Source organism: Peromyscus leucopus, chromosome 15 (assembly GCF_004664715.2).
Source record: "Peromyscus leucopus breed LL Stock chromosome 15, UCI_PerLeu_2.1, whole genome shotgun sequence".
Taxonomy (NCBI): Eukaryota; Metazoa; Chordata; class Mammalia; order Rodentia; family Cricetidae; genus Peromyscus; species Peromyscus leucopus.
In genome coordinates this window covers 3413793-3441672 of record NC_051076.1, presented here as the reverse complement: position 1 = coordinate 3441672, position 27880 = coordinate 3413793, and the positions used below count along the sequence as shown (strand labels likewise).

At 40.9% G+C, this 27880-nt stretch overlaps 2 long non-coding RNA genes across 2 annotated transcripts; one reads left to right on the top strand and one right to left on the bottom strand.

Moving 5' to 3' along the window:
• The first annotated feature begins 828 nt into the window (after positions 1-828).
• Positions 829-6906, top strand: LOC114702378. The gene is made up of 2 exons (XR_003735975.1): positions 829-868; positions 2218-6906. It is a non-coding gene; the product is annotated as an uncharacterized LOC114702378 (long non-coding RNA).
• Positions 6907-7775: 869 nt separating this feature from the next.
• On the bottom strand, positions 7776-7995 carry LOC114702380. Its single transcript, XR_003735977.1, has 2 exons — positions 7876-7995; positions 7776-7831 (listed from the first exon to the last, which is right to left on the bottom strand). It is a non-coding gene; the product is annotated as an uncharacterized LOC114702380 (long non-coding RNA).
• Positions 7996-27880: the final 19885 nt, after the last annotated feature.

The window sequence follows — 27880 nt, the reverse complement described above, 5'->3', positions numbered from 1 at the left end:
CGTGGTTCTGGCTTTAGAATCAAGGTTAGAAGAAAGGGTTATGGGATCTCAGCTACAAAGGAAAGCCACTGAGGCCAGGCATGTGTCAGGGATGTCCCTGCATGGAGGCCTAGAGAGGCCATTGTGTGAAGCTGTGAAGGTGAAGCCTGGATGGCCTTGGAGACCCCATGATGTTGGAGATGCCAGAGCTGTGGGATATCTGCCAAGGAAAGCTGCTAATGGAATGGAACCAGTCCAGAGAAAGAAGTGTGTTGCAGTCAACAAAGCTGAAAGGAATTGGCGAGCTGAAGAGCATTTTGACATCAGACATGGAGGTATAGAGTTTGGAGTTTGTGCAGATTTTCCCTCTTGCTTTAGTCCAGTTTTTCCTCATTATTCTCCTTTCTCTATGTTTTGGAATGGTAATGTAGATCCTATGTTGGAAGTATGTAACCTGTTTTTTGATTTTGACTTTATAGGACTTTATAAGAGATTGCATGAATCTCAAAAGAGACTTTGAACTTTGGACTTTTAAATATTGTTGAGACTGTGATAAGAGTATGGGGACTTTTGAAGTTGGACTAAATGTATTTGCATTATGTTATGGCTACAAGCCTTATGGGAGCCAGGCCCCCATAGACTCATGTGTTTGAATGCTTGGCCCATAGGGAGTGGTACTATTAGGAGGTGTGGCCTTGTTGGGGGAAGTGTGTCACTGTGGAGACAGGCTTTGAGGTCTGTTATATATGCTCAAGCTAGGCCTAGTGACACAGACTCCTGCTGCCTACAGATCAAGATGTAGAACTCTCAACTCCTTCTCCAGCACCATGTCTGCCTGCACACTGCCATGCTTCCTGCCATGATGATAATGGACTAAACCTCCAAAACAGTAAGCCAGCCCCAATTATATGTTTTTCTTTATAAGAGTTGCTGTGGTCATGACGTCTCTTCATAGATATAGAAACAGTAACTAAGACAATTTGTGGTAGATTATATGGTTTAGAGGATGTCTGCATCTGTTATATTTGTTTCTGTTACCTTTGTTCTGGATTCAGAATTTGGCACACAATAGACATCCAGATAATTATTTGGTTCCATCCTTATTTGGTTTGCCTTGGAAATGTGCAGAAAGTAGCTGAGTAAGTAGATGGAAGAGAGGAACTCAGAGTAGCAAGAGTGACACATTTGAGAGAAAATTGATGTTATAGGGTATACTGGTGATATGATAGCATTTAAGGAAAAGGATAGAGAAGGGGTTAAGCTACATGGGCATAAGCTTCAGTGTCAGTGGAGCTATGAGAATGGTGGGTCAAAGGCTGAGTGCTCTCAGTTACTGCAGAGGACTAGAGTAAGAAGGCAAAGCTAGTATGGCCCAGAAAGGGACTGCACAGGAGATAGAAGCTAGTGAGATGTCAGCGGACTAGGGTGAGTGTAAATATGAAGCCCATGATTCTTAGGTTAATAGGTTGGCGGGGATGGAGAAAAGACAGAACTCTATTCTGCAGTTCTCCATTGAAAAACTGCCAGTGTATGTCCCAAAATACCACTCAGTGATTTTTCTGTGGTGGGGCAAATGCACGGGTTTTATGGCTACTCTCTGTAAGTATTTACAGAATTTATTCCACCCTGTACAAAGGTGGAATTAGTGTTATAAACCTGTATGTTCCTGTTGCCCAGTGTTTCCACAGGTAGTCAGAATATGGCCTTTCTCATGTAAATCTCCACTTGTATTCCCCCATTTTACCCCCCATCCTGGAGTTACAGCAAATCTTAAGTGGTAGCATTTTTGAACAAACTCTATTATATATCTCCACCTGATAGGTTATTTTAAGAATGTAACTCTGTTAGTGTTATCACACCTTGAATAAGCAAAAATATCCCTAAATATGACCTGTTTTACAGTATGTGCTTAAACTTCCCTGATGGTTCATTAAAAAACAAAATTCTTTTTTAAGTCATGATGTAAACAGGATCCATGTTTTATTTAGTTAGTAACTTGTAAATCACTTGTTAATAAAGAATCTGCTTTGTAGTTTGCATTTTGGCTTTGCTTATCTGCCTACCTTTATCCCCATCCAACTGCCAGAGCAGCTTTCCTGAGGTTTGTTCAAACATTGTTATTCTTACTGTGTTTATGGTTTCTTGGTCATTTATTATTTCTTTAGTAACCCTTTTTCCCTCCCTGTTTCCTTCTCTCCCCCCTCCCCTTCTCTCCCTCTCTCTTGTCTTACTTTGTAGCCCTGGCTGGTTTGGAACCCACTGCATGGACCAGACTGCCTCCCAAGTGCAGAAATCATAGGCATATGACACCATGTCTAGCTACTAACTATTCTTGAGGTCCTGCTCTCTGCCAGGCAATGTATTAGACCTTGGACAGACACCTGTGAGAAGATGGTCAGGGCCTGACGGTCATGGATACTACATTTTAAACAGTGAGAAGTACTGTCAGCTTTTCTTGTGTGCTGTATGACTATGACTCATTTCCATGCTGCTTAATCTGCCTGTTTTAGGGCCTAGGGTTCATGGATTCATGCTGTCATTTCATGTGGTTGATGAGAGGTGTCCATAAGAAGCCAGATAAAGTTCTCTGGCTTGCCTCCTTTTCATACTCCTGACTTGCCTTTTGTAGTGGCATTGCTTTACTATTGTGTTTAACACTCTGACTTGAGTGTGTGTAGCTCCGACAGTTGGTGAGCTTGCTTAAATAATGGATGTCAGAGAGACTAAATGAAAACATTCAAAAAGCTCTTCCCAATTGGTAAAGGTCTTGGCAAGTATCCAGTGGTGCTGGTATAATAGAGCAAGTTGGATCCATGTTTTTGCTAACTGTGGATTGGGTTGGGCTCTTGCCTGTTCTACCAGCTGGTCAGGTGACAGTTCCATGTTTTCAGTGTGCTGCTCTTTGCTGAAGCTGTACATTGTTAATCATCTGTGCTACTACAGGAACAGAATCTGCTGATACAATTCAGGCTTATGCTAATAATTTACATTTCCCTATGTAAATAACTTCTCCAGATTTAAAAAATAACCTGTAATTCTTAGATATTATTAGGTTTATTTTTGTTATTTTTTTTTGCATTTTCAGTTGAATTTCAGCTATATTGTAGGATTGAGTATTACAATTTTTAAAAATACTTTTTAGTAAATGTATATTCTCAGATGTAAAGACTGGTATACTTCTAACATTCATATGTTCTCTATTATATACTTAGGATAATACATAATATTTTAAATTTAGCATGGTACCTGTCTCTAGTCACTGAAGGTTTAGAATTTGATTTTTTATAAATAATATTTTGATACATGAACATATTAGTTAAACTTTTAAGTATCCTCCTGTATATATGTTATGTATAGCATTTCTATATTAATAATACATAGTAAAACACAACATTGAAAGTTGTCTGTTTGCTAGTTACAGTTCTGTCCTAGACAGCCCCTGTCTGTTGGGTGTCCTTCCTTCTTGACTATTCAGGACATTGCCCACTCCCCTACTCACATCACCTGTTTTTCCTCTGTTGGATCTTTTCCACTGGCTACTGTTTTCCTATTTAAAGAAGCCCCAGGTTCTACTTTTTAGACTTCTTTACTCTCGTGTTTCCATGTCCACCTAGAATCCCACCACTCTTGATTGACGTGCTCCTGACACTTCCCCTGTTTTAGACTTCTTTACTCTCGTGTTTCCATGTCCACCTAGAATCCCACCACTCTTGATTGACGTGCTCCTGACACTTCCCCTGGTGAGCACCTGGGATCTGACTTCATTGGTGGCTCTTCAGCAGGGTTTGACAAACCTGGTCCTGCCATTTTCCTTGAGGCTGTCTTCATCTTGGTTCCAGGGCATCTGTTTCTGGTCTCATATTGCCTTCACTGGCCACTCATTTTCAATATTCTATCCGTGGGGCACTTCTTTATCTTTTCCATCCTCACTGTGAGTCTTTTCTACATCAAGTCTTTAAATGTCTTACTTATAATGTCTCTAGTTCATTTCAAGTCACAGAAGAGAAATAGCAATGACCATGCATTGATTATTTCTGAAGTTGCTTGATGAGTTTTATTTTACTGCTTTCTCTATAATTTTATTTATGTTATACATTTTCCCTAATGAAAAGTTCAAGTCTGTGTGATGATGCTTCCCATTTTTTTTTCTTTAATCCAGGCTTTCTCCTGAGTTGTAGACCTGTATATGGGTCTGCTGGTTTAACATCTCAGTACTGATATTAATAGATATTTACACTGAACATGTCCCAAACTGAACTAACTTTTCTATTTATTTTTTTCATCACAATGATGAGAATGCTATCCTTTCAGGTGCTTATTAGAACACTAAATGTTGTATTTCATTTTTCTCATTTTTGTGGTCCTCTACCCCCACCATGTGCAAATCTGTAAAGTACCCCCACATCTGACCGGTCAGAACTGCTTCCCCTGCTGGCACCTTGGCCAGTTGCAGTGATCTCTACTTCTCTGTCCCTCATAGGCTAGAGTCCTTACAGCAACTAGAATCTTCCTGTGAAGCAGAAGTCTTGTTATGCTCTGTTGTACTGAAACCCCAGTGGTGGCTTTCCATCTCACTCAGTAAATACTGTGGTTCTCAGTGAGGCCCCCAGAACAGTGTAGCTTGTATCATTACTATAAAATAGAGACACAATGTAAGAAACATTGGAGAATCACACAGGTAGTTTTAAAATATCTGGCAAAGGGAATGAAGCTGTTGAAATTAATTGTAGTCCTGTATTTTATTTAAGCTTGTATGTCAGAAGTGTTTTTATTTCTGAAGTGGGTTACATTGTCCTTGTTTAGTTCACTGTTTGTGCTGAGTCATAGTACATCTCCAGTTGTAGCTAGTGACTGCCATGTGGTACAACACAGGTCTGTAGGACCCAGCTCCTGTACTACTGCATCTCCGTCCTCTCAAGTTCTTTTTTTCTTTAACTACACTTTGTGCCATCATCATTGGCCTCCTTCATGTTCCTCAAGCACTGTGTTAGGGGCCTTTTTATCTCTAGTTCTCTCTGTTTGGAATCTTCTTCCAACTCAGCCTATGTTTTTCTCTTATTTCCTGTGTCTTACCTTCTCAGGGGCCTCCGCAGCCCTCACAATTCTCTAGTATTCTCTGTAACCCTTCACACAGTGCTTTTTCTCTATCACCATTTAATATAATAAATATTTCTGTGCTGGTTTGAGTAAGAACATCCATAGGCTCATATATTTGAATGCTTAGTCATCAGGGAGTAGCAGACTTGGGAGGGATTGGAAGGTGTTGTTATGTTGGAATAGGTGTGGTCTTGTTGGAGGAAGTGTATCAATGGGGTGGGTTTTGGAGTTTCCCAAAGACCAAGCCGAGCCCAGTGTTTCTTCATGACAATGCTCTGGTCATTGTGTCTCTTCACAGCAACTGAATACTGACTATGACAATTTCCATTAGTATCTTTTCTCTTTCTGTTCACTGGAACAGGAGTTATATGATTAGTGATTTTTGTCAGTTTTGTCCCTTGCTTTGTTTCAGAGCAGAGACAGAGCCTTTCATGTAGGAGATAGACATTTGTTGAATAATTAAATGGAATTAGTGACTAAGAATGCTTACTAGTAAGAATAGCACAAATGAGTATACTGTATTGCTTTGGAATATGTTGGTGTCATCTAGTAGTTTAAAGTTCTGGTTCAAGTGAGTATATATTTTTCTTAATAGAGACTTCACAAATATGTATATGTTAAGGAAGTTCTAGATTCTATGTAATAAATATCAGTTTCTGAAACTCAGCTAATATATTAGTTTTAATATTTCTAGATATCAATAGTTACAAACTCATTGGAAGAGTTTGTATATTTTTATGTTTTAATAGCTGGATTCAAGACCATTCATTTGGGGAAATTTTGAAACTAGGTATTTCTAGTTAAGTTTATGTAGATAGATTTTAGACATGTCCTTAATTGAAATTGGCAATGTCATGACATAAGGTGGCAATTATTTCTAAGAGCTTGTTTTCAAAATGTTTTTTTTTTTTTGAGGAATTATGGCTTTTGCTCATTTTTAAAAATTCAACTCATTTGAAAGGGACAGATTTAGTATTTGCTTCTTTAAAGATATTCCTAAACATTCTGTTGACAGGCATTCACCATAGAAGAGGTCAGCAAATTTTCAAACTCTCCTAGCTAAAAAAAAGTATAATTCTTCTGTAAGTTGAGCTACTTTTTCCATATTTTGTGAGTCAGTCAGGAACTGCATAGTAGTTTGGCTTCAGTCATCCACTGTGTTAAAGAGTGTGTCTGTAAGTAAGTTTGCACGTCTAACATGCCACTGCCCCTCTTCTGCCTTGGGATCCTACATAGGAGGCCTCTTGTACATTAGGTGACAGTTGCCACACAAATTTAAGCATTGTGCCTGTGTCCATAAACATGCTAAATAATAGTTTGGTTTGACTTATTATTTTCAGCAAAAAATAAAGGATACTAACATTTTCATCTTCATCCTAAGGTCCCTCCTTAGACATACTCACTCAGAGGTTCTTGACCACATTACTTCTGCTAACCTCGTCTTTGTTGTTCCTCATATTTAAAGGCCTGAGTTTCACCAATACTTACTGCTTGATGGGCTGGAGGATAAGTCCATCCTATGACCCAGGACTATAAAGCTGTGTTTCATAGAATCTGCCAGAACAGATTTATTTGGTAGCTGCTGAAGACAGCTAGTTTCATAATGTGACCATTCTAGTCATGACCATGCTGTGATTTAGGGGGCTAACACTGCTCTGGAACAACATTCTGAAAGAGGTAGCCATGGTAGCTTGAGTAGCCAGCTTACTCCTTTAAAGCACATATACATGAATGTATATAGCTGCATACTTACACACAGACATAATTGCACATATTTTGGGGACTGCTGGTATTCCAGTACATCTGTATAGTGTGTGATGGTCAAATCAGGATCATTGATGTATCTGTCTTCTCAGATATAATTTCTTTATGTTAGAAACATTGAGAGTCCTTTTTGCAAGACCAGCCAGTCAGTTAGTCAGTCCTATGCTAGCTGTTCTGAATTATACAGTAAATTATTGTCAGCTGTAGATGCCCTACTACACTATAGGAGATTAGAAATCTTTTGTCTATCTTACTTCACCGTCATGAATTGTCCACTTTCCGTGCTTTTGACCCTTTCCTAACCTTTGACCACTGTTCAACTTTCTGCATCTGTGAAGTCAACTTTGTAGCTTCCACACAGCATTCCATGCCTGTGAGAATGTGTGTTCATCTTTCTTTGCCTGGCTTATGTCACTTAATGTAATAGCTTCTAAGTCATATGGCTTCAAATAACAGGATTTCAGTCTTTTATGGTGAAATAATATTCTACTCTGTGTGTGTGTGTGTGTGTGTGTGTGTGTGTGCGCCACATTTTCTTTGTCCATTCCCCCATTGATGGACATTGAGGTTGATTCTCTCTTTCTCTCTCTTGGCTATTATGACCAGTGAACATGTCATAAAAATGTCTCTTTGACATACCAACTTCAATTCCTTCAAATATATTCCTTGTATTGGGATTTCTAGATTGTGTGGTAGTTCTATTTCCAGGGTATTTTTTGTTTGTTTTGCTTTTTGAAATATAGTCCAGACTAGCCTAAAACTCATGATCTTCCTGTCTCAGCCTCCTGGGTGCTGGCACTGCAGGCCTGCACATGCCACGCCTGGTTTATTTCTAGTTGTTTGTTTGTTTCATTTTTAAGGAACCTGAATACAGTTTTCCACTGTAGCTGTACAAATTTACAGTTCTACCAGTATGACAGAGTTACCTTTTTTTACTTTATCCTTCCTGGCATACTACTACGACGACGACGACGACGACGACGACGACAACCTTTTTTACTTTATTTCTGACTACTACAAAACGAAAACTACTACTACTACTACTACTACTATTTTATTATTATGTGCTTTTGATAGTATCCATTTTCATTAGGGTGAGATGATATTCCATTGTGGTTTTGATTTATATTTCTCTGATGATCAGTGACATTGAACATTGTCTCAAATACTTGTTGGCTGTTTGTCTTTTTAAAAGAAATATTTGTTTAGGTCATTTGCCCATTTTAAGATCAGACTATTTGTTTTCTCCTGTTGAGCTGTTTGAGTTCTTTATATGTTCTGGATGTTGATCCTGGCAGGTACGTAGTTTGCCAGCATTTTCTCAAGTTCTGCAGGTTGTCTTTTTATGCTTGTTTTCTTTTCTGTGCAGAAGTTTCTACAATACTTCATTGTCATCCAGCTTTCTTAAAGAGAATCAATACCTCTTTGTTGCATTCTTTTAGTTCTTTCATTCACCATGTGGTCCAGGAACGTATGCATACATCCTGGAAGGGCCCTTCTCCATTGTGTTTATACAAGAGGCTATGGATTATACATTTGGGTCCATTGTCCAATGGTTATGAGCAGAAACACACTTTTAAAAGGTGAGCTGCTGGAAGGAGACTTACTGGCTTTGGCCTGGTTATAGGCCCTCTATACTATCTACTGCTGGAACTAAAGGCGTGTGCCATCATGCCAGGAGAGAATATTGATTTTCTAAGACATGATTTTTTACTCATACCCAGCTGGCAGTAACCACAGATATAAAAACCAGTGTGTTGTGTTTCTGGGAAGGGGGACTGTAGAAAGGAGTCATTTGGATTTCATATTACTGTAGTCTGGGTTTTAGAGAATTCCTTTACTATTAGATCCATCAGGGTAGGCTGTCTAGAGGAGGAGGTGGCAACTTTTCATAGGCTACTTGGAAGACTAGAAAGACTAGACTAAGGATAGTTTTTAAATGAATTATTTTATCCTGTTGTTTTTTTTTTTAAAAAAAAAAAAACTAAAATTGTCTCTATTTAACTAACATTAACAAACAGACTTTAGGCTCTAGGATTTTGTAGCATGTCTGATGTACAACTAAACTGTTAGAAGACGTGAACACAGGAACAGTACAGATGGCCTTTCTGTCTGGTGCCACAGGTCTGTTCAGTTCTGGGGCTACTTTATAGGGTGAGAAGTGCTGTAGCTGGTGAAGCATGTTGGCCAGAAATCAGCCTGTTGTGCTTGTTAGTTGGACCAGCACTAAAGGCATCATTGGAGCAAGAGGAAAAAGATCATAGGCCCTGGGAAGGCTTGAGGACTGGGGTAGTCCTAGCTGAGGATATTGCAGAGAAAGGACTTAACAATGGGATGGTATGAAATCAGTATAATGGGAGATCAGCATTAGAAAATATGCATGTATATGGATAAGTCTTAATGAAACTTCTTATTTTGTGTAGTTAAATGTTAGTAAAAAATAAAAAATATGTATATATATAATAGAAAAATTGAAATGTATGATATGTGATAAAGGTATTATTTCATGAAATATTTCTTCATTTTTGCATACACACACACACACACACACACACACACACACACACGACATATACACAGTGGTGCAGGAGTTACTTTGAGTAACCTGGGCCTTACTTTGGGTCAAGCTCTAGAATATATAGGAGTACTGTCCTGAATGGGTTCCTGTGTTCTTAGCATAGACATCAGGTTCCAGCTACTTCCCCAGAAGCTATCTCTATGGAAGCAACTGTACTGAAGACTTAAAAAAAAAATTTTTTTTTTTTTAAAAAAAAAAGCAAAAAAAACCTAGGTAGGTCTGAGGCTGTTTACCCATATGTGAGATGCTTCCTATTGTAGAGGAGCTGGGGAGAGAGGCCAAACAAAGGCAGGGATAGGAACAAATGTCTCTGAATACAGATGTTTAGCCCCAGCCCTTGTCTCCTGCTTCCTGCTTTAATAGCTATTTCCTTGCTTTCTAAGATTTATTCTTTTTTTTTTCTTTTTTAAATTTCCCAGCAGAAATATTCCCCACATATCAAGGTCTGGGCAAGAAAAAAGCCATTCTAACTTACTTTACTCTGCTAGTGTTGTGCTTCTGAGGTTCACTGAGGAAGGTGATGGAATTCACATACTTAGGTTCCTAGTGGATGGTAGTAGCTGACTCTTCCTGGTGATGTCACTGAGGTCTCAGAAACTCCGACTCAAAGTTGCTCAGGCTTCATGTGTTTATTTGTGTGCCCTGCCCCCCTTGAAGCATTTCTCAGATCATGGCTGCTTCTCTGTGCCAATGGGCCTGCAGAGTACTGACCCACATGCTGTACCTCACACAGAGGTTTAAATTAGGATCTTTAATCTGTAAGAAGCTTACAGCTTGTGAGTAGCCAGCTGCTCTGGACTTGATGTGGGCAGAACTGAGCTTTGACTGGCTGTTGTGGGGTTCAGTAAATCATGAGGGTTGATGATTTAGTAGCAGGAGCCACAGGGCCTAGGAGTAGGTGAGTAGGGCCTTGTATGATGGAATGGGGCAATGATGTATCCTTGTGATTGAATGGAGGCTCAAAGTGCTATGGGTCTGTTCCTCCTGAGCATTAAGCCTAAGTACCTCCTGATGTGCAGTTAGCTCTGCAAAACATGTGTTTTCATATCTATAAAACATGTGTTTTCATCTCACATATGTGAATCTGATATACCTAGCACAATGCCAGTGCTGTGAGGAAAACTCAGAAGTGTGAGAATTGAGCCGTTCCTCATGTTACTTCTTATTTATTTGAGGTACAAGACTAAGCCCTGCTGAAACATTCATCCACAGGCCAAGTATTTGATTTGGCTGATAGCTGTTTGTTCAGGGTAGCCAATTATAAAACTCCAAAATCATAAGCATGGGACATTGATAGAAACACTGACAAAGGAGGCAGTCCTGGGCTCTGAATGGTAGGATTTAGGAGTTGGGGTGAGGGCAAAGCACAGAATGTGGGAGGAAGGTGTGAACTGAGACAGAGAGGATGGATAGGCAGGCAGTGTTCGGACAGTAGGAGCCTTATCTCTTGTTCATGTCCTGTCAGTCCCACATACTTTCTCATTTCATGACTAGCTCTTGGGTTCCTCCTTTCCTCCTGCATGTTGTTATAGTGATTCCTAATTCTTATTGAGCACTTCCTACCTATCAGTGTATGCATGACACGGAGTGTCTTGTTACATATTGAGAGCAATCTTGCCATAGGTGCTTAGTGTTTAGTAGGCACTTTATAGCCAGCAAAGATTGAATAACTTGCCCACAGTGACGTAGCAGGAAGTGATTATGTCTGGAATCCCTACTAGTATGTCTTAAATTTCCAGAAAGTAGAAGCTGAATTCCCAAACCCGTGGTTGACAGACTTGTGCACAGAGGTCCTCGAGTCTCCTAAAATGTGCAAAGCCCAGACTAGGTAGCCGGTGTTTTTTTTTTTTGGTTGGGGAAAGGTTGCAGGGGTGTCAGGAGTTCAGGGCTTCCTGGTTGATTCCACTGTAGAGTCTGGTTTAGGATCTGCAGCTTGATCTCTGTCCTTTAAGGCCTCTAGTATTTGACTGTGTGTGCTCTGTCTCCAAGTTTTTCATAGAGCCCTGTATGGAGGGTGATTCTTTATCCGCTTATTTGGTGACAGGGTATCTTATCCTACCCTACCCTAACAGGGCACAGTATCTTGGACTCCCAGAGAGAGTGACACTGGTGTGAGGAGGAACAGACCTGGTAGGGTGATTTTCCTGGAGCCAGCAGCCATTTTCTCTGAGTGAAACCTCGAGTGCAGAGCCTACTCACAAAACTCAGGAAATCTCTGACTGGTTACTCACATATTCTGCTCTCCTGGGTCCCTGCCTTCAGTGGGGAAGAGGGAGGGTCACATGAGGGCAGATCTCAACAAGTTCTGTTCCTCTCTGTCCCCAGATGAACCTGAAATGGACACGAAGTGCCGAGTCGCTGGGGTGGCTGGGAGCAGCCCTAAATTTAGCAAAACTGTAGCTGTTGGGGGGCCGGCCTGGAGGAGCCCAGACCCAGCTGAGTGGACTAGATTTATAGTCAGCAATGCGGTCAGCATTGTCTCTGCGTAGTGTCACCTCTGCTGGGCAAGCTTGAGCTTATATAGCTTCTTTTGGTTTCCAAAGACAGAAGTTTGTTGGGCTGTCCTGCAGGGGTCCCTGGCTCTGCCCTCAGAGACTAGGCTTCATCCACACTAAGGAAACTATCCCTTGGTTTTCCACTTACCCACTCATCTATTCCTCCCTCCCTCATGGTCTGGAATTCTTATACTGCATAGCCACACCTTGGACTGTAGATTTCTTTCATGTCTGTTGGCAAGCTTGCTAACCTTTACCCCAAGGCCCTGGAGAGAAGATCTGAGCTTTAGTAGCTCATATGGCTTCTAGGATACTTTTGGGTATTGTGATCAAGGCAGGGGTTTTGAGAAGAGGAGTTGAGATGGTTAAACAGGGTTTTAAGGCCTGAGATGCTCTCTTTTGACTCCTAGAAAGTGAGCCAGCTGATGTTAGTGGTTGTCCACATATCACCCAGAGTCAGTCGTGATAGTTTGATGTACAAGTCTTAGACACAAGTCTTAAGAATGTCTCTCTGGCCAGCTAAGACCTGTGTCCTGATATGGGCAGTTTGAGGGGAAGTGGCTTGTAAGATTAGAGAATGGCAGTGTGTGGGTAACAACATCTTCCCCTTGGGACTGTTTTCCCAGCCCTCAGATCTAATGGTGATTGCTTGGTCAAAGGAGGCTCTGTCTCATTAGTGTCCCAGGAGATGATAATCTGGCCAAATTTTCTCAGATCTTTAAGAGTGATGATTACACTGCTGGTCAGGGCTGGGATCATATCTGTGATATGATTTGCTAGTATAAATCACTATGTCTCGGTCAGGAATTGTTGGGCCACTGCCATTATCTTTGTTTTCTTCCACCACTCCCATGTGTACAGGGATCTTGATAGAGAAATACTTCAGTGTCTTGCCATAATTGTACCCAGAAAGATGTTTCCAGGCACTTGTCACAGCTCTTGCCCCTTTAACACACTTACACCCCAGGCTGATCATATGAACTACACAAGGCCATGTTCCTGGTGCTCCAAGCATGTTAATGATGCTGGCATGTTTAGGTGCTAATACCTTTAAGGGTAACAGGGAAGGATTTGCAAACAGGCATCATGTGGGAATGATTCTAGTCTAGCCTGGAGCTGTTTTCCTTCTTTCTGTAGCTGAAGTATTTGTTCTGTCTTGCAGAACTTCTGCTTGCTGAAGTTCTCTTAAATACAAGAAACACATACTTATTACCCTGGAGAACATGATATTGCTTTCTAGATAAAAGACCCAGCCTTTGGCTAAATATGTCAGTGTGCAACACTCAGTAGCCATCATGTGTTTTAGTTATATGTCTGCAGTTGACAGGTTGCTTCATTCTGGAAAGGGGAGTGAGTCTCCCAAGGAGGAACTCTGCTGGTTCTGGTTGGTAAAGGAAGGGGTCCTTGTATAGATTCTGGAGCATGCTGATTTTTTTAAAGTACAGGATAGGTATCAAGCTTCTTTCTATGTAATCTCATTCCCTATAGTCTGCAATTGTAATGTCAGAGTGAAGATGTGAGTGATCCCTATGACTAGGAAAGAAGAGGGGAGTGGAGATCAGCAGAGCAGAAGCTAAGGGACCTGGAGGATGTGTACATGCTCTTGTTGGGTGCTTCAGACATCCATGCCAGCAGTTTGCTGATTGATAATTCCTTTGTCCTTTACACTTACCATGTTTCCCTGTCGTTGAGGTAGCATATGCTTTTCTTGTGGTGAAGCCCACAGTTAGGAAGGTACTTTTGCTCCAGAGAGTGTACAGCTTTCACAAAGGATGTTTGGGTACCTGTCTTTTTATATTCTTCCCTTTGTTAGTGAAAATCACCAGGGATTATTGCATGGTAAAAAATTCTTGGTGTTCTTCAAGTTCAGGTTCATTTCTTGCTGTCTATTATAGGCAACTGAGGTGAGGTTTTTGGGCTTGAGCTAGCTTCTGCTGTCTCAGCTGTCAAGTAGCCTGGCAGAACCAAACGTTTCAGGAGTCCCGATCAGTGAAGGCAAATATTTGAATGGATCAGCAGATGAGTATGTGTATTTAGAAACTCACCCCAGAGGAAGAACCTTGGGTAAGCCTGGCTGCTCATCCTTGCTTGCAGGTCAGAGCACACCCAGGCTGCATCCTCTTGTCCTAGGCCAGCTGAGGTCATTTCCTTATGTACCCAAGGCTGCCTACACCCAGCCACTGTTTCCTGTTTTGTGTCAGGAAGTTCAGGTCACTCATCTTGTGACCTCAGGGTGGCTTTTGCTCATTTACCAGAGTTTTGTTTCCCTTACAGTTCAGATCCAGAACTTGTCTCGGACTCCCTCTGTGCCTTCTTCTCTGACCTAGAGCTTTGGCAGCTACTGGGAATTACAGCCCTGGAATACTGATTCCAAATTGTGCATCTACTGAGTTTCTTGGGCTTGTTTTTCACAGACCCTTTGCCCCTAGCTTCCACCATTTCTGTCTCATTAATAAGTTCTATTTCTTATAAAAAGTGACGCCATTTCACTATATTCATAAGACATAAATCCATCTTTAGACTCAGTCTCAAAAGAGTATATAAAATTTGACAAATTAAAGAATTTTGAAAGCATATTTCTTTTCTATGGGAGTAGTCAAATGTTACATGTCTGCCATACCTTCAAATGTGGTAAGAATGTGCTTAGAGGTCTATATGTGGCTTTTGGATTTTTTTGTAGCAGAGATGGAGGCACTGAAATTTGTTGTTGGTGGAAAGTCAACCTATTTGTACAAAAGTCCATTTTCTTCAAGTTAAAAAATAACATTTAAAATTAGCTTATTTTTCATAATGTTTTTACTGACCTATAATATACATGTAAAAATATGACCATTTAATGTGCTCAGCACAAGGTTTATACAGCCTATAAACAGCTTCAAGATAAGGGAAAAAATGGGAATATTACAATCTCCCAAAGATGCTCCAAAGTATTTTCTTGTCACACACTACCCATCCTAGGGTGGATACTATTTTCATCTAATTGCTAATAGATTAGTTTTCTCTGTTTTAAACTTTATATAAATAGAACCATACAGAATTTTTACTTTGTAGTCTGGCTTCTTTTACCCCTTTCTATTTATGACATTCATCCATGTTGTGTGCTATTTTCTAAGAAGTGTAGTATTCCATATTATTAACAGACCACAGTGGGTACCCCTGATACTGTGGTGGATGTTTGGTTGTGCTTAGATTGTCATTGGAAATAGTACCATGTGACTGTGTTTGTTCACGGCTTTTGGTGAATGAATATCAACATATTTATATGTTCTAAGCAATTTAGTTATGAGACCATTACTGAGTATTCTTAGTTCTGTCATTAGTGGGTAGAAGCTCGGGGACCACCATTGTATATTTGGTCTATTGTTGACCTACCTATATAGTAGAATGTAACTACTATACAGCTCTGTAAACATATGCATGTATATATGCATGTGCATATACACTTATGTGTGTACATTTTTGTTGTATTTGCTTAGAAGTAAAATTGCCAGATTATATTTTTAAGGTAGTACCAAAGCAGTTGTACCAATCATGCTTCCAGCAGGAAAGTAGGAAAGTTCTAGTTTTCCCATGTCCTTGCCAATATTTGATGTTATCTTTCTTTTCACTGCTAGTTATAATAGGTGCTGTGGTCTAAACATACACTTTAATGCTTAGCCTCTTGCTCATTTCATAATAGGTTTGCCTGTCTTATTCTTGCTGGTTTGTAGGAAATTCAGTATTGATATATGTATTGTAAACATTTTTTCCTTCCCCTAACTTCTAGTCTCTCTATTTTCAGATTAACCCTTTGAAAATACTAGCATTGTATACAGTATTGTGGAGAATATCTTATTGCTAACCATATTGAAGTTGGGCCACATTGATCAAAATCATCTGCAAAGAACTCCTGAGGTATTGGTTATATAGGGTAGGACAGGATCTCTTCAAGTTATTGGCATATGAAAACTGATGTCTTTGGGACACATCAAAATAAAAATGTTAAGTGTTTGCTGTGTGTTATGTGGTATTCTAGACACTCCACATAGGCTGCCCCATTTATTCTTAAAGGAATCTGACCAATTAAGTGCTATTATTACTCCATATTCAAGCAATAAGTAATAAATAAATAAATAAATAAATAAATAAATAAATAAATAAATAACTCAAAGAAGTTTTATAAATGCCCAGGGTCACAAAGCTGGGTTCCAGGCTTTCAGAGTTTGTGCTGTTCATGCTATTCTGTACTATTCACTGCACAGAGCCACATTTCCCAAGTATTGTTCTATTGTGGTGCCAGTTCTAAAAAGTGTTCAGTAAATACCTCTTGAAGGAAAGGATTCAACAGTGTGTGTTAGACAGAGCCTTTACTGAGTAGGGAAGTTTGTCCTGGCAATGGGATGCTGATATAAGAAGCAGTTGCATGCCATACTGCTGTATGTCTGTCATCAATAATACCTGTCATTGAGGAGACAGTGAACATTTGTGGAGTGAAAGAATCAGTGTACAGGTAGTGGACTCTGCTTGGTAGCTGTGGGAACTCAGCAGGAACTGTAGGAATCAAGGCTCAGGCCAGCAGTTATGTTATATGGGAGGCCTGGAAACATTCAGTCCAATTAGAGTATCCTGGTTGTATAGCAACAGGGCAGCAAAGCTTGTGGTTAAAGAACAGGGTCCTTTGCAGCAGGAGAGGTCATCCCAGTCATTGACAGTCAGATTAGAAGAGGTTTCAGCAGGTATGCAGGGCTAGCAGGAATCAAGGTCAAGTAAGTAAAGGTTATGAGGTTTCAGGCAGTAAAGTTCAGGGTGGCTGGAGAGAGCCAGGAGTATTATTGCCAACCTGGACTTCCCTCCTGAATGGGGTCTTTCTTCTTGATAGTTTGTAGTACCTAGGAGGAACATATTAAACTCAGGAGGAGACTTAACTCAGGTTGAACCAGAAGAAGCTCCTGTGCATGTCTTGCCCAACTCTTCATTTGACAGTCGAGGAAATTAAAAGTCCAGTGAGAGGTTATTCAGTAATTAGCAGAGCTAGCACTAGAACCAGGTACCACAGAGTTTTTTCTATTTCCTCATGTTATGTCAAAAATTAAGAGCTGATGGGAATTGTGCAACTGACAAGGAGAGAAGATGGAAGGAAGGCCTTGAAGAGGTTAAGATTGGATTTAATATGGGAGAGGAGAGGGGGTGCAGGCTAGAGAACAGTCTAGGCTGGGATTTGGATAAGGAAGCTACTTAGAAAATGACCATTGACTAGATATCTTTTTCAATCTTATTAAAATATGATTTGCAGAGATGTGCAACATGCTAGAGAATGGACAAAAGGACTGAGTAAGAAGTAAGGATTGTACCTCAGCTGTGCCTAGACTTACCTGAGGCTTTAGGACTTCTCTTTTTGCAGAGCCTGGGAAGATTTAGGACTGGAGACCCACAAAAGGGACTCCTAAGATGCTCCTCCAGGGGACCAGCTTCTAGGGATTCTCACACGTAAACAGTGACATCACAGTGCACCTGGTCTCAGTGGGCTACAGGTGGTATTCGAAGGGTTTCTCTGTGTTTGTCCATTGAAACTTCACAGTAATTGCATAGTAACTGTTATATCTGAAAGGTGAGGAAACTGAGTCTCAGATATAATATCTTTCCCTTAGAGGTATATATGGCAGAGGCAGAATGTGTGAGCTAGTTTGAGGATTTGGCACCAGTAGGATGTGTAGGAGCTTCTGGAGCTCAGCTTCTGACCATTTAGTTCCTGGGTTTTACCCTGTTGAAGTAGCTGCCCTGGTGCTTCAGAGAGGGGCGTGTTGCCCTGTGCATTTTTTATAGATTAGCCCCTGCCTTGTGGCAAAACAAGTCAAGTAGAAAAAAACCAAACCAACATTTCATGACTTCCTGCAGAAAAAGCAACAAAGCTTCTCAAGTAGAGGTAAGACCACCCAGAATCCCTGGATATTTCCTGCTAAGGGGCACAAGGACTTTAACTTTACCTGTGGTGACACTGAGATCTGGCCCTCATGTTGCTGTTTCTTCAGTGGTCACTGTCTCTGACCCTCTTACACCTGTAAAGTTTAATATAGTGGCTGGGGCAATGCCTGGAGACCAAGGGTCCGTCCTCAGTTCTCCACAAGCTAATTCAGGGACTTTGAGAATTTCTGGGTTCCCTTATGCAGAAGGAGGTTGGGTTTGAACAGTGGTTTCCAAAGAAATATAGAACATTATCTTCAAACAAAATATTACTTAGAGCTACAGAATATAAAACAGTAAAATAAGCTAAAATTTTTCAAAGAAGAGGAATAAGAAGAGGGGGAGACAAAAAAGGGAAAATAGGATGAGGTCATTAGATTTGGTTGGGAATTGCACTCAGTGCTGCTGTTCTGCTTCTGCATCTTTCTACATATGGTTCCTGCCCCTCACTTGGCCTTTGTTCCCTCTAGTCTCATGGACCGTTTTGAATTACTCTGGGTCTTCTTTAGCTTCTGCCTTCTCATGGAATCTCAGTGCTGCTATTGATTTCCTTAGCTTCTAGTTTCTATTGCATTTGTCAACCATTTCAGTCATTTAATTCTTCATACTACCTAATGAACGCCTCCAAAATACATAGGTTATTTTTTGTTGTTATATACATACACGGCATGTGCTTGTATTTGCATTTGTACATAAATATCTGCATCTCTGTATGTGTGAATTCATACTGCACATAGACATGCACATACCGGTCCTTAAGGAAGAACCGTGGGCTTTATTCCCTAGTGCCTAGTACATAACCTAAATGAGTCACCAGAGAAGTTTTGTAATCATGGGGTTTCCTTCCTTGCTATCCTAAATGTCTTGTACATTTCAGATGATACTCAATTAAGTATGATTGTGTAGATTGTGATTTGTATCTGGAAAGTCTTGGACTTGAATTTTGGTTCTGCCTTGTACTAGCTTTAAGTCCTTAGGAGACATATGTAGCTCTACTGAGGTTGGGGTAAGGCTCTGTCATTCAACAGGTACTTAGTGAAGGCCTGTATGAGATAGGCATTATTCTAGTTGTTGGGAATTCACCAGTTTGTAAAACAATAGTTCTGTCATAAATCTTATGTTCTAGTCAATCTTCAGGAAGCCCCCGACAAGGTTGTTCAGAGAGGAAGAGGAGAAAAGAGGACTATGGACAGGGTTGGGATTGTTCCTGGATAGAAGTTGTCCTTTGGTCTGAGTGTTGCACAGGGAGTTCTGTGTGGTATTTTTTCTGTAAGATGAAGAGGGAAAAGGCTGCTTGGGTTTTCCTAAGGGACACGAGCTCTGAGACCCAGAAGGGTGGCCACAGGTAGCCGCAATAATAATAAAGCCAAATTTTAGCTGGTTGTGGCCATAGCCATCTTGTTTCTACCTCCCAAAGAGAATGCTTGGAATCAAGGACTTCCCAGATGGAAGAAGTGTGTGAGATATGAAGTGAAATAACATCCAAGGGGTTTCCTTCTGCATTCTGAGGAAGAAGCAGCAGAAGGGGACATGTGTATGAGCAGTAGTCAGCTGTCATAGTCTGAGGTGGGGGACACAAATATATAACAAATCTATTTAATGTCTCCATGTCTCAGATGTAAGCCTACCCTCTCTTGGGGGATTTGTTTTTATTTTCTAAATTGACATAACATTTGTTCACGTTTATGGAATACAGTGTGGAACTTTGGTACTTACATACAACATGTGATGATCAAATCAGGGTGATTAGCATTTCTTTCTTTCTTTTTATTTTTTCTTTTTGGTTTTTCGAGAGGGTTTCTCTGTGTAACAGCCCTAGCAGTCCTGGACCTAGCTCTGTAGACCAGACTGGCCTCAAACTCACAGAGATCCGCCCGCCTCCTGAGTGCTAGGATTAAAGGTGTGCATCACCATTGCTTGACATGACTGTGTCCTCCAACATTTATCATTTATTTCTATGTATTGGAAACCTTTGAACTTTTCCATTTATTTTGAAATATATAACAAATTGCTATAGAATATAATTGCCCTACTGTGTTATAGAGTGGTAGAAGTTATTCTTCCCAGTCAGCTACACCACTGTATTTATTGCCCTTTTTCCATTCCTCTCCCTCTTCCCTCCTCAGATCCTGGAAATCACTGTTTTCCTTTCTACTTCTATCAATTTTTTAAGCTTTTACATATGAGTGAGAGTACATGGTACTTGTCTTTCTGTTGCTGGCTTATTTTACATATGAAATTATGATGTCCAGTTTCATCCATTTTTTAAATGATAGTATCAAATTATTTTTAAGAGTAAATAGTATTCTATTATATATAAATACCACATTTAAGCCAGGCAATGGCGGCGCATGCCTTTAATCCCAACACTTGGGAGGCAGAGGCAGGCGGATCTCTGTGAGTTCGAGGCCAGCCTGGGCTACCAAGTGAGTTCCAGGAAAGGCGCAAAGCTACACAGAGAAACCCTGTCTCGAAAAACCAAAAAATTAAAATAAATACCACATTTGTTTTTCCATTTCTCTATCAGTGGGCATCTGGGTTGATTTCTAGTCTTGGTTATTGTGAATAATGCAGTGAACATAAGAACTGTAAGCATCTCTCTACCGAGGGTGATTTTGAGTTGAGTTGAAGTTGACCTTTCCTATTCTTCAACTTCCTCATCTACAAAGTGAGGATAATACTAATTATACATACCACATAGGGTCATTAAAGGATTAAATGTACATAGAAGGGCTTAAACAATGCTTTATAATCCTAATACTCTATGTCTGTCCCATTTGTGTGGCATTGGTAGGCTTGTTTGATTTGTCTGTGATCATGAGCTTGTTGACAGGATATGTCTTACATTTCTTATTCCCTGTGCTTATCTCAGTGCTTATAGCTTAGTGGACATGCTGTAAAAATGTTTTGAAGAAACTGTGACCTCAGGATGTAGGCTGAGATTAGTGGGAAGGTTTGAGGTGGCATCAGAGCAGATAGTTTGTGAGAAAATGAAGGGAAATGCTAGGGCAGATTAAGACCAAATGATAGCAGTTAAGTTTGTCACTAGGGAACCATGCAAAGTTATAAAGTACAGGATAGATGTGAAGGGTCACAGTTGCAGAGAAGATGCTGATAGAAGTTTCTAGACTGGGTTGGAGGAGAGAGCCTGGCCATAACAAGGTGGTTGCGAGGGTTCTGCGACACATGGCTGCAAGTCACGAGTTGTGTGGGCAGGAACATTCTGCCTGCATTTGCTCTCCCTCCTCCTTAGCTCAGTGCTAGAGGAAACCAGTCATCAAATTGTGACCTTCCCTTGTCCAGCCCTGACTGTACCCAGGCCTGGTATTTGTCTGTCTGTGTCTTACTCACTCAGATATACCTTGCATGTGTTCCCAGGTTTCCAGGCTGCATGAGTCTTTGTATCACAGACCCAGTGTGGCTTTAATCCCTCTCGCTCTCCAGCCTTTCTGTGTTTTATTATTTTCATTTTAAGAGAAACAGTGAGGCATCTGGAAGTAAGCCATGTGCTTTTGTTTGTTATTCTCACCAAGGACAAGCCTGTTCCCAAGCTCCAGGAGCAGCACCCTAGATCCCTGAGGAGGGTGGTATGAGACAGAATTGGAAAAGAATCATCCTACGGAGACACTGCTTGGAAAACACTCCTGCCTGGGTGTCCATTTTGTTTCTGCCTGGCCACAGTGCTCCCAGCTTTTGCTTGTCTCACTGGTTTACAGTGTATTAAAATCAGGTGGTATTCTATATCCTTGTGGTGGACTGTGGCCAGAATCCTGGTCCCAGCTTCTACTGGCTGCTGTGACACTGTGTAGTGGTCATACCACCTACCTGTAGCACTGGGTTCTGTCCTCATGTCTTGTGGCTCTGGCCACAGTTGTTTGGAGGTAAACAGAAAAATAAGGGTTTATCTTAAAAGGATATATCGGAATATAAAAAGTTTCTGTTAGCCTTTAATTAGCATCTCCCACATTCAGGAAACCTTCTATAATTGGCACACAGAGTTTGAGAACACCATTGCTCCTGCTTAAGCAGTGGTGTGTGATGAGAACAGACATTTATTAAACATTTTATTATTATAGGCTGGGCACCATGCCAAGCACTGTGCATAGATATCTCACCTACATATTAGCCTTTCACAGTGGCTGCATGCCACAGATCTTACTAGTGCTGCTTCATGGATAAAGATCTTGTAGATGGCTTCATGTCCCTCAGCCAATGTGAGTCTCCTGATTTCTGAGCCTACTTTACCACCCCAGTCTGCATACCGTGGGTGTCAGAGAGGACGATTTAGATTTGGAAGTCTTGGGTTAAGTTTATTATGGAACTTAAGCTATTTTAGCTGATCTTGTTTTTCTCACTTGCTTATTTGTAAACTGGCAAATTTAATATTTATGTATTTCACAAGACCTCCTTAAGAGAGTAAATCAGGTGATTTGCCATGAAAGTATTTTATACACTAGTTTAAGTTAATAGCAAGGAAAAATTATTTAAAATTATAATATAGTAAAAGAAAGGTTCAGAGGCATTGGTTTTATTTTGGTGTGTGTGTGTGTATGTGTGTGTGTGTGTGTGTGTGTGTGTTTAGTACTGATGTGTGTGTGTGTGTGTGTGTGTGTGTGTGTGTGTGTTTAGTACTGATGCACACCAGGGGTTATAAGGTATGTAGATGGGGAGCAGTTCATTAGGGAAGGGTAGGCTTGGGGAGCTCTCCTGAGAAGCAGGAATGTCATTTATGTGTGCAGTCCTGTGAAGTGACTGTCTATTGATTGCTAACTGTGCCTCCTTGAAAGGCTCAGTTCTGACCTGTTTAGTAGGACTAGCTGCATGAGGTGGCAAGGGTTTGCAGCAAGCCCAATGTGGAGTGAGTCATGAAGCCATGTTCATGATGAGGAGGCTGCTCTTTGGGTAGGTGAAAAGCGTGGGGAGCAAGTTTAGGGACTTGACCTTATTTAAAGGCTCTGCTAGGAGAGGGGCAAAGACAGAATCCATGCCCAAGGGCCCTGGGACAAAGTTGGATCCCTAGAAAGGTCTCTAGACCAATAGACTTCTATTATTCCACATTCCTAGTGCTGGTATCAGTGAGGTACAGGGTTGTGGGCCAGCAAAGAGGATTATGAGGAAGGCAGCTTCTGCCCATGGTCCTTCTGCAGGCCTCAGGGACATGGCTGTGTCTGAGAGATAACTTGGGCCTAAGCAGGCTCCAAATCACTGAGAGCAGGGAACATTCCATGGTGAAACTTTTCTTCGTTTTCTTTTCCAAGGCACAAGGCTTACTCAGAGTTCTTGCCATTTTATTTTAACTTCTTCCCTGGTTCTCTATGAATAAGAAAGGAGACAAGATGTTCAGTCTTGGGACAGTGAAATGCTAGGGTAGCTTGCTGGAACACGTTTTTCATACAAAGGTGTAGCTTATAGGTTGGAAGCGGCTAGTCAGTAGTATGTTGGCATTTTATAATTCTGAAAATAATACTTGTAGGTAAGCCCCAAAGAAACTGTCTTATGTTCCCATTCCTGTGTTCATTGGTCCATTTACATAGCAGATGGTTTCTGGAGATGGGGGGGCTATAAGACACAGTTCAGGTTCATGAGAAGCATCTCAGCAGTGAGATTGTTTTATAACTGTTCCTAAATCATGTTAGCTCTAGAAGCTATTTTAGGAATGCCTTTGGTTATGAACCATATCTTATATTTAATTTTGATTCTCTTTTCACTCCTGTCCTGGATTCAGTAGCAGCACTAACAAACACTGTGCCTGGCTTTGTCTTAGGTATTCGAAGTACTTAGAGCTCACTAGTTCATCAGAGCTGGCACCTACATACAGTCATCTCTGAGGGATAACCTTGGACATTGTCCTGTGTGGTCACTTTACCTTCCAAATATCAGAAGGACCTGAGCTTCCACTTGGGGCTCTGAAATGCTAGGACGGAGGCAAAAAAAGTGGAGAGTTTTGCTGCCTTTTGATCTTGGGTCTGTGTGTGTTTGTAATAGGCTTTCAGTGCACCCAGGGTATGTAACAACCTGTAAAGCTCTGTCTTCCCACCTGTCTTATGAGACTAATGGCTTTCCTTTGCTTCTTTCCCTTCATCTACTACCTTATGAGGTAAGACCAGCATTATACTGTCTCCTTAGCAGAAATCTATAGTATGTAGCCACAGGGAGATACTGGGATCTCTAGGGTTTGATTTGCTAGGTGAGGGTTGGTTCAGTGTGACAGGACATCTGATTTCTGTGACTGTGCCTCAAACTGGTGCAAAGGAAAAGGAAGTCAAATAAGATACCTCCCAGAGATGAGTTAGGCTTGTTTTATTCTTATGGGAAAAAAGCTGATTTTAGCAGAATCTGTTAGAGGGTGAGCTGAGTGCTGGGGTTTGTGGCATTATAGGTTAGTCCCTCTGCTACTGCTTGGTGACCCTTTCTAGAAGCAAGAGTTGGAAGAGAAAAAGGTTCAAATCAAAGGAAGGGGACAATAGCAGAAACCTCAGAGGACCAGTATGGCCTGGAAGGGGCTCTGGCTCTTTAGCTATTCCCAGTGGGTTGTAGAATGTAGAGGTTGACCTTTTGACAGGGAGGTCTCATGTAGCAAGTGCTGATGGGACCTGTAGTAATTAGCTTTGAGAAGATTGAGAATTTTGAAGCTTTTCTGGGCCCTGTCTTTGCAAAGCCCACTCACTGGAGGCAACAGCTGAGTCCCATGGGACACATGGTATACTATCAAATTCTGGATTTCATGTGTTGTTGGCATTTAGAGAAGATGGCAGGCTTGTAAACCTAAGAGTGCACTACATATAGGAAGACTTTAATAATGGCTTTCTCTTTTTTCTTTCCTTTTACTTTCTCTTTTTTCTTTTCTTTTTTTTTCTTTTTTTTTTTTGAGGTCCTAAGGATTGAACCTAGGACTTTGTGTATGCTAGTCAAACACTATACCACTAAGTAGGATATGGAGTGGGGGCAAAGATGGGGTTATAGAGTCAGAATGGAGAGTCAAGGCAGCCACAGAGTAGCTCTTCTGAAGATCAGAATCTGTGAGACTTTAGGTGCCTGGACCATTTCAGAAGTCTGTCCTATTCTTAGTCCCAGTTAGGAGGGAAAAAGTCAAACTAGAAGTTCAAGGAAGGGTGCTGATTAGCCAAGAATTCTTGAAAGCCTGAGAAGGTGAGGGGAGTTCTAACACATTACTGTGTATTTTGAAGAGCACTACTTTTGCAGCTGTGAAAGCCATGAGTGGGAAGTTAGGTGGCCATTCCTTTTGTAGATTCCACAGTGTTCACATATGAACAAATGACTACCTTACAGTTTTGCTACAGCAACGGTAACAATTTGGGTAAACATATTTAGCAAATACACTATGTTCTTTACTTATATAGATACATCACAACACTGGGAAGGATGTGCTGAGCTTGTTAGGCCATGAGACTAGTAACCTACTTAAGATCTCCCAAGTTGGATACAAATCCAATTCTTCTTGTCTAGGTACCAGGTAAAGGCAAATGATATTGAGGATTCCTTTGAAACCCCTGAATTTTTCTTTTTCCCTTTCTTTCTTTCCTTCTCTCTTTCTCTTTCTTTCTTTCTTTCTTTCTTTCTTTCTTTCTTTCTTTCTTTCTTTCTTTCTTTCTTTCTTTCTTTCTTTCTTTCTTTCTTTCTTCCTCTCTCTCTCTCTTTCTTTCTTCCTCTCTCTCTCTCTCTCTCTCTTCTCTCTCTCTCTCTCTCTCTCTCCCTCTTTCCTTTCTTCTTCTTTTTTTTTTGTCTTGTACATTAAACCCAGGGCCTCAATTTTGCTAGGCAAGTACTCTACTATGAAGTTATAGCTTTAGCTCCAAACCCTAGGATTCTGAAGGCTCTGACTGAAAAATCACTCTAGGCCATTTGGAAGGGAATGGGAGATCAGTGTGCTTAAGTGCAGGAATGGTAGTTGATGCTTTTGGGGATCTCACTGTGATTACTGTTTTGTGGCTATGGGTCATTGTGATGGTTTTGATTAGGAAGATTTTATGAGCAAGAGAATCCTGTGGCTCTTAGGTAAAGGCTTCTCTAGGTAAGAAGGCTGGTGAATCCCAGGCTTAGCATCTCAATACCTTCTGCTTTCTTTTTTTCCAGCCCCTGCCTCATGACTTTGGGGTTATAGAAGCTCCAGAGGTGCTTATGTCATGTCAGACCCATGGAAACTTCTTGATCATGTCCTCGGCTTCCTTTCTAGCTCTGCCGCCACAGAAATGTGCAAGCCAGTAGAATCCAGGTGCTTACCTGAAGATGCAAAAGAACTTGAACCATCTTATTCTGGGGTCAGGTGGACCCAAAGAGCTGACTATACTTGGTTTCCCTTATCATCTGCCTCTGCTGATGGGGGTCTTGTTGGCCATGGTAGAGTTCCTCACAGTACTTTATGCTAACTGTGCATTTCACTGGGATAAATGAGTAGTCATTCTGTAGATTCTGCTTGATTTCTAAATGCTCACCCTGGCCTCCAAAGGAGTTGAAGTTTTCCGAGGGAGGTTGGTGAATACCCCTTGCAAGGTGTTGGGAAAGTTTAAAGTGAGATGATTTGTCTTCAAAGTACATTGGACATTGCTGCCTTGCCTTTGGGGTGAGAACATTGGCCTTATAGGGTTATTATACTAGAGCCTATCTTGAGAATAACATCCCAGAGGACATTAGAGAGTGGAACTCCCTGGAAGAATATTACTCTATTTTCCATCTGCGTGTATTCATGATATTTCCTTACTCTAATCAACAGCTCTCTCCCTCCAAACTTTAGAAGATACTTCACATTGTCCCACATTTTGTGGAACTGTACTTTTGATAAGATTTTACATTATGACTATCATTATGTAAATATATCCTGGGTACTGTCCTAAATGATTGTGCTATCATATTTTAGATGGTCTATAGTCCCTCCTCTGTCCAGATGATGGCTTTGGCCCTGGAATTCTTATCTCTGATCTAACTCTTCAAGCTAACACTTGGTCATTGAAAGCCAGGTCCTGTGACCTGACCATATGTGATAACTTTGTTCTCTCTTCCTCTGTCTTAGGCTGTGGTTCTGGACATGCTGCCCTGGATTAAGGCTAAAGCAGTATGGAAATGAAAACTAAAGTTAGGGCCCTGTGTGTTAATGAGTCTTGATATCTAGATCTGACCCAGTGAAACAAAGCAGGATTTGTTCTTTAATAAGAAAGAGACTCCATTTTTAAATCACATGTCACTAAGCTTGTATGGTCACATCGGTCAGCATAGTTTGGAGAGTGTTCACTTGTCCAGGTTCTACATGCCCTAGAGACATCAATCTGTACCCCTAGGGTCCAAGACCATCATATTCTGCATGCAAATAATGATCTTCTGTACTATCTGTTAGTCCGCTGTTGAGGTAAGGACTTGACTGATCATCTAGTATTTGGTTCAATTGCCCAGCCTTTCATCGCTCATAGATATTAGAATGTAGTGTCCATCTAGTTCAGCTGATACCAATGTATTTAAAGTACTAGCACACGACAATGTGGCTCACACAGGTGCTGTCTCAGTAGATTGTGCCCTAGTCCCTCTGAAACGGCAGTCGGAGTGCCGCCAGATTTGTCACTCACATGCGTATGAGCATGTATATGTGCCACTCTTAGACCTAAAAGCGTTTTGCTTAATCCATAATTTAATGGCTTTTTGCAGTCGAAGGCTGGTATGTTTAGGTTTACACAGGTGGTATATGTTCTCTCTACATGGGCCCTCAGATTTATAGTATACCTCTAATGGTTGTCTATTGTGTCCAAGTACTCCTTAAATATTGATTGTAATAGCGGGAAGCATATCCTAGCATGACACTTTGGAGCCTAGTGATTCGGTGATTGAGAGGACAAGGAATATTGTGATATCATAATTCTGATCACACCAAAAGTGAACAATGGTATTTCGCTGGTTACTTAATAAAGCATGTGCGCAACGAGGTGCGATTCAGCCATATTGTCGCTGTGTATCCAGGGTTTGATGATCTAGCCCAATACATACCTCCTTGTGCAATATACTTCGGTGTCACTCCATCTAC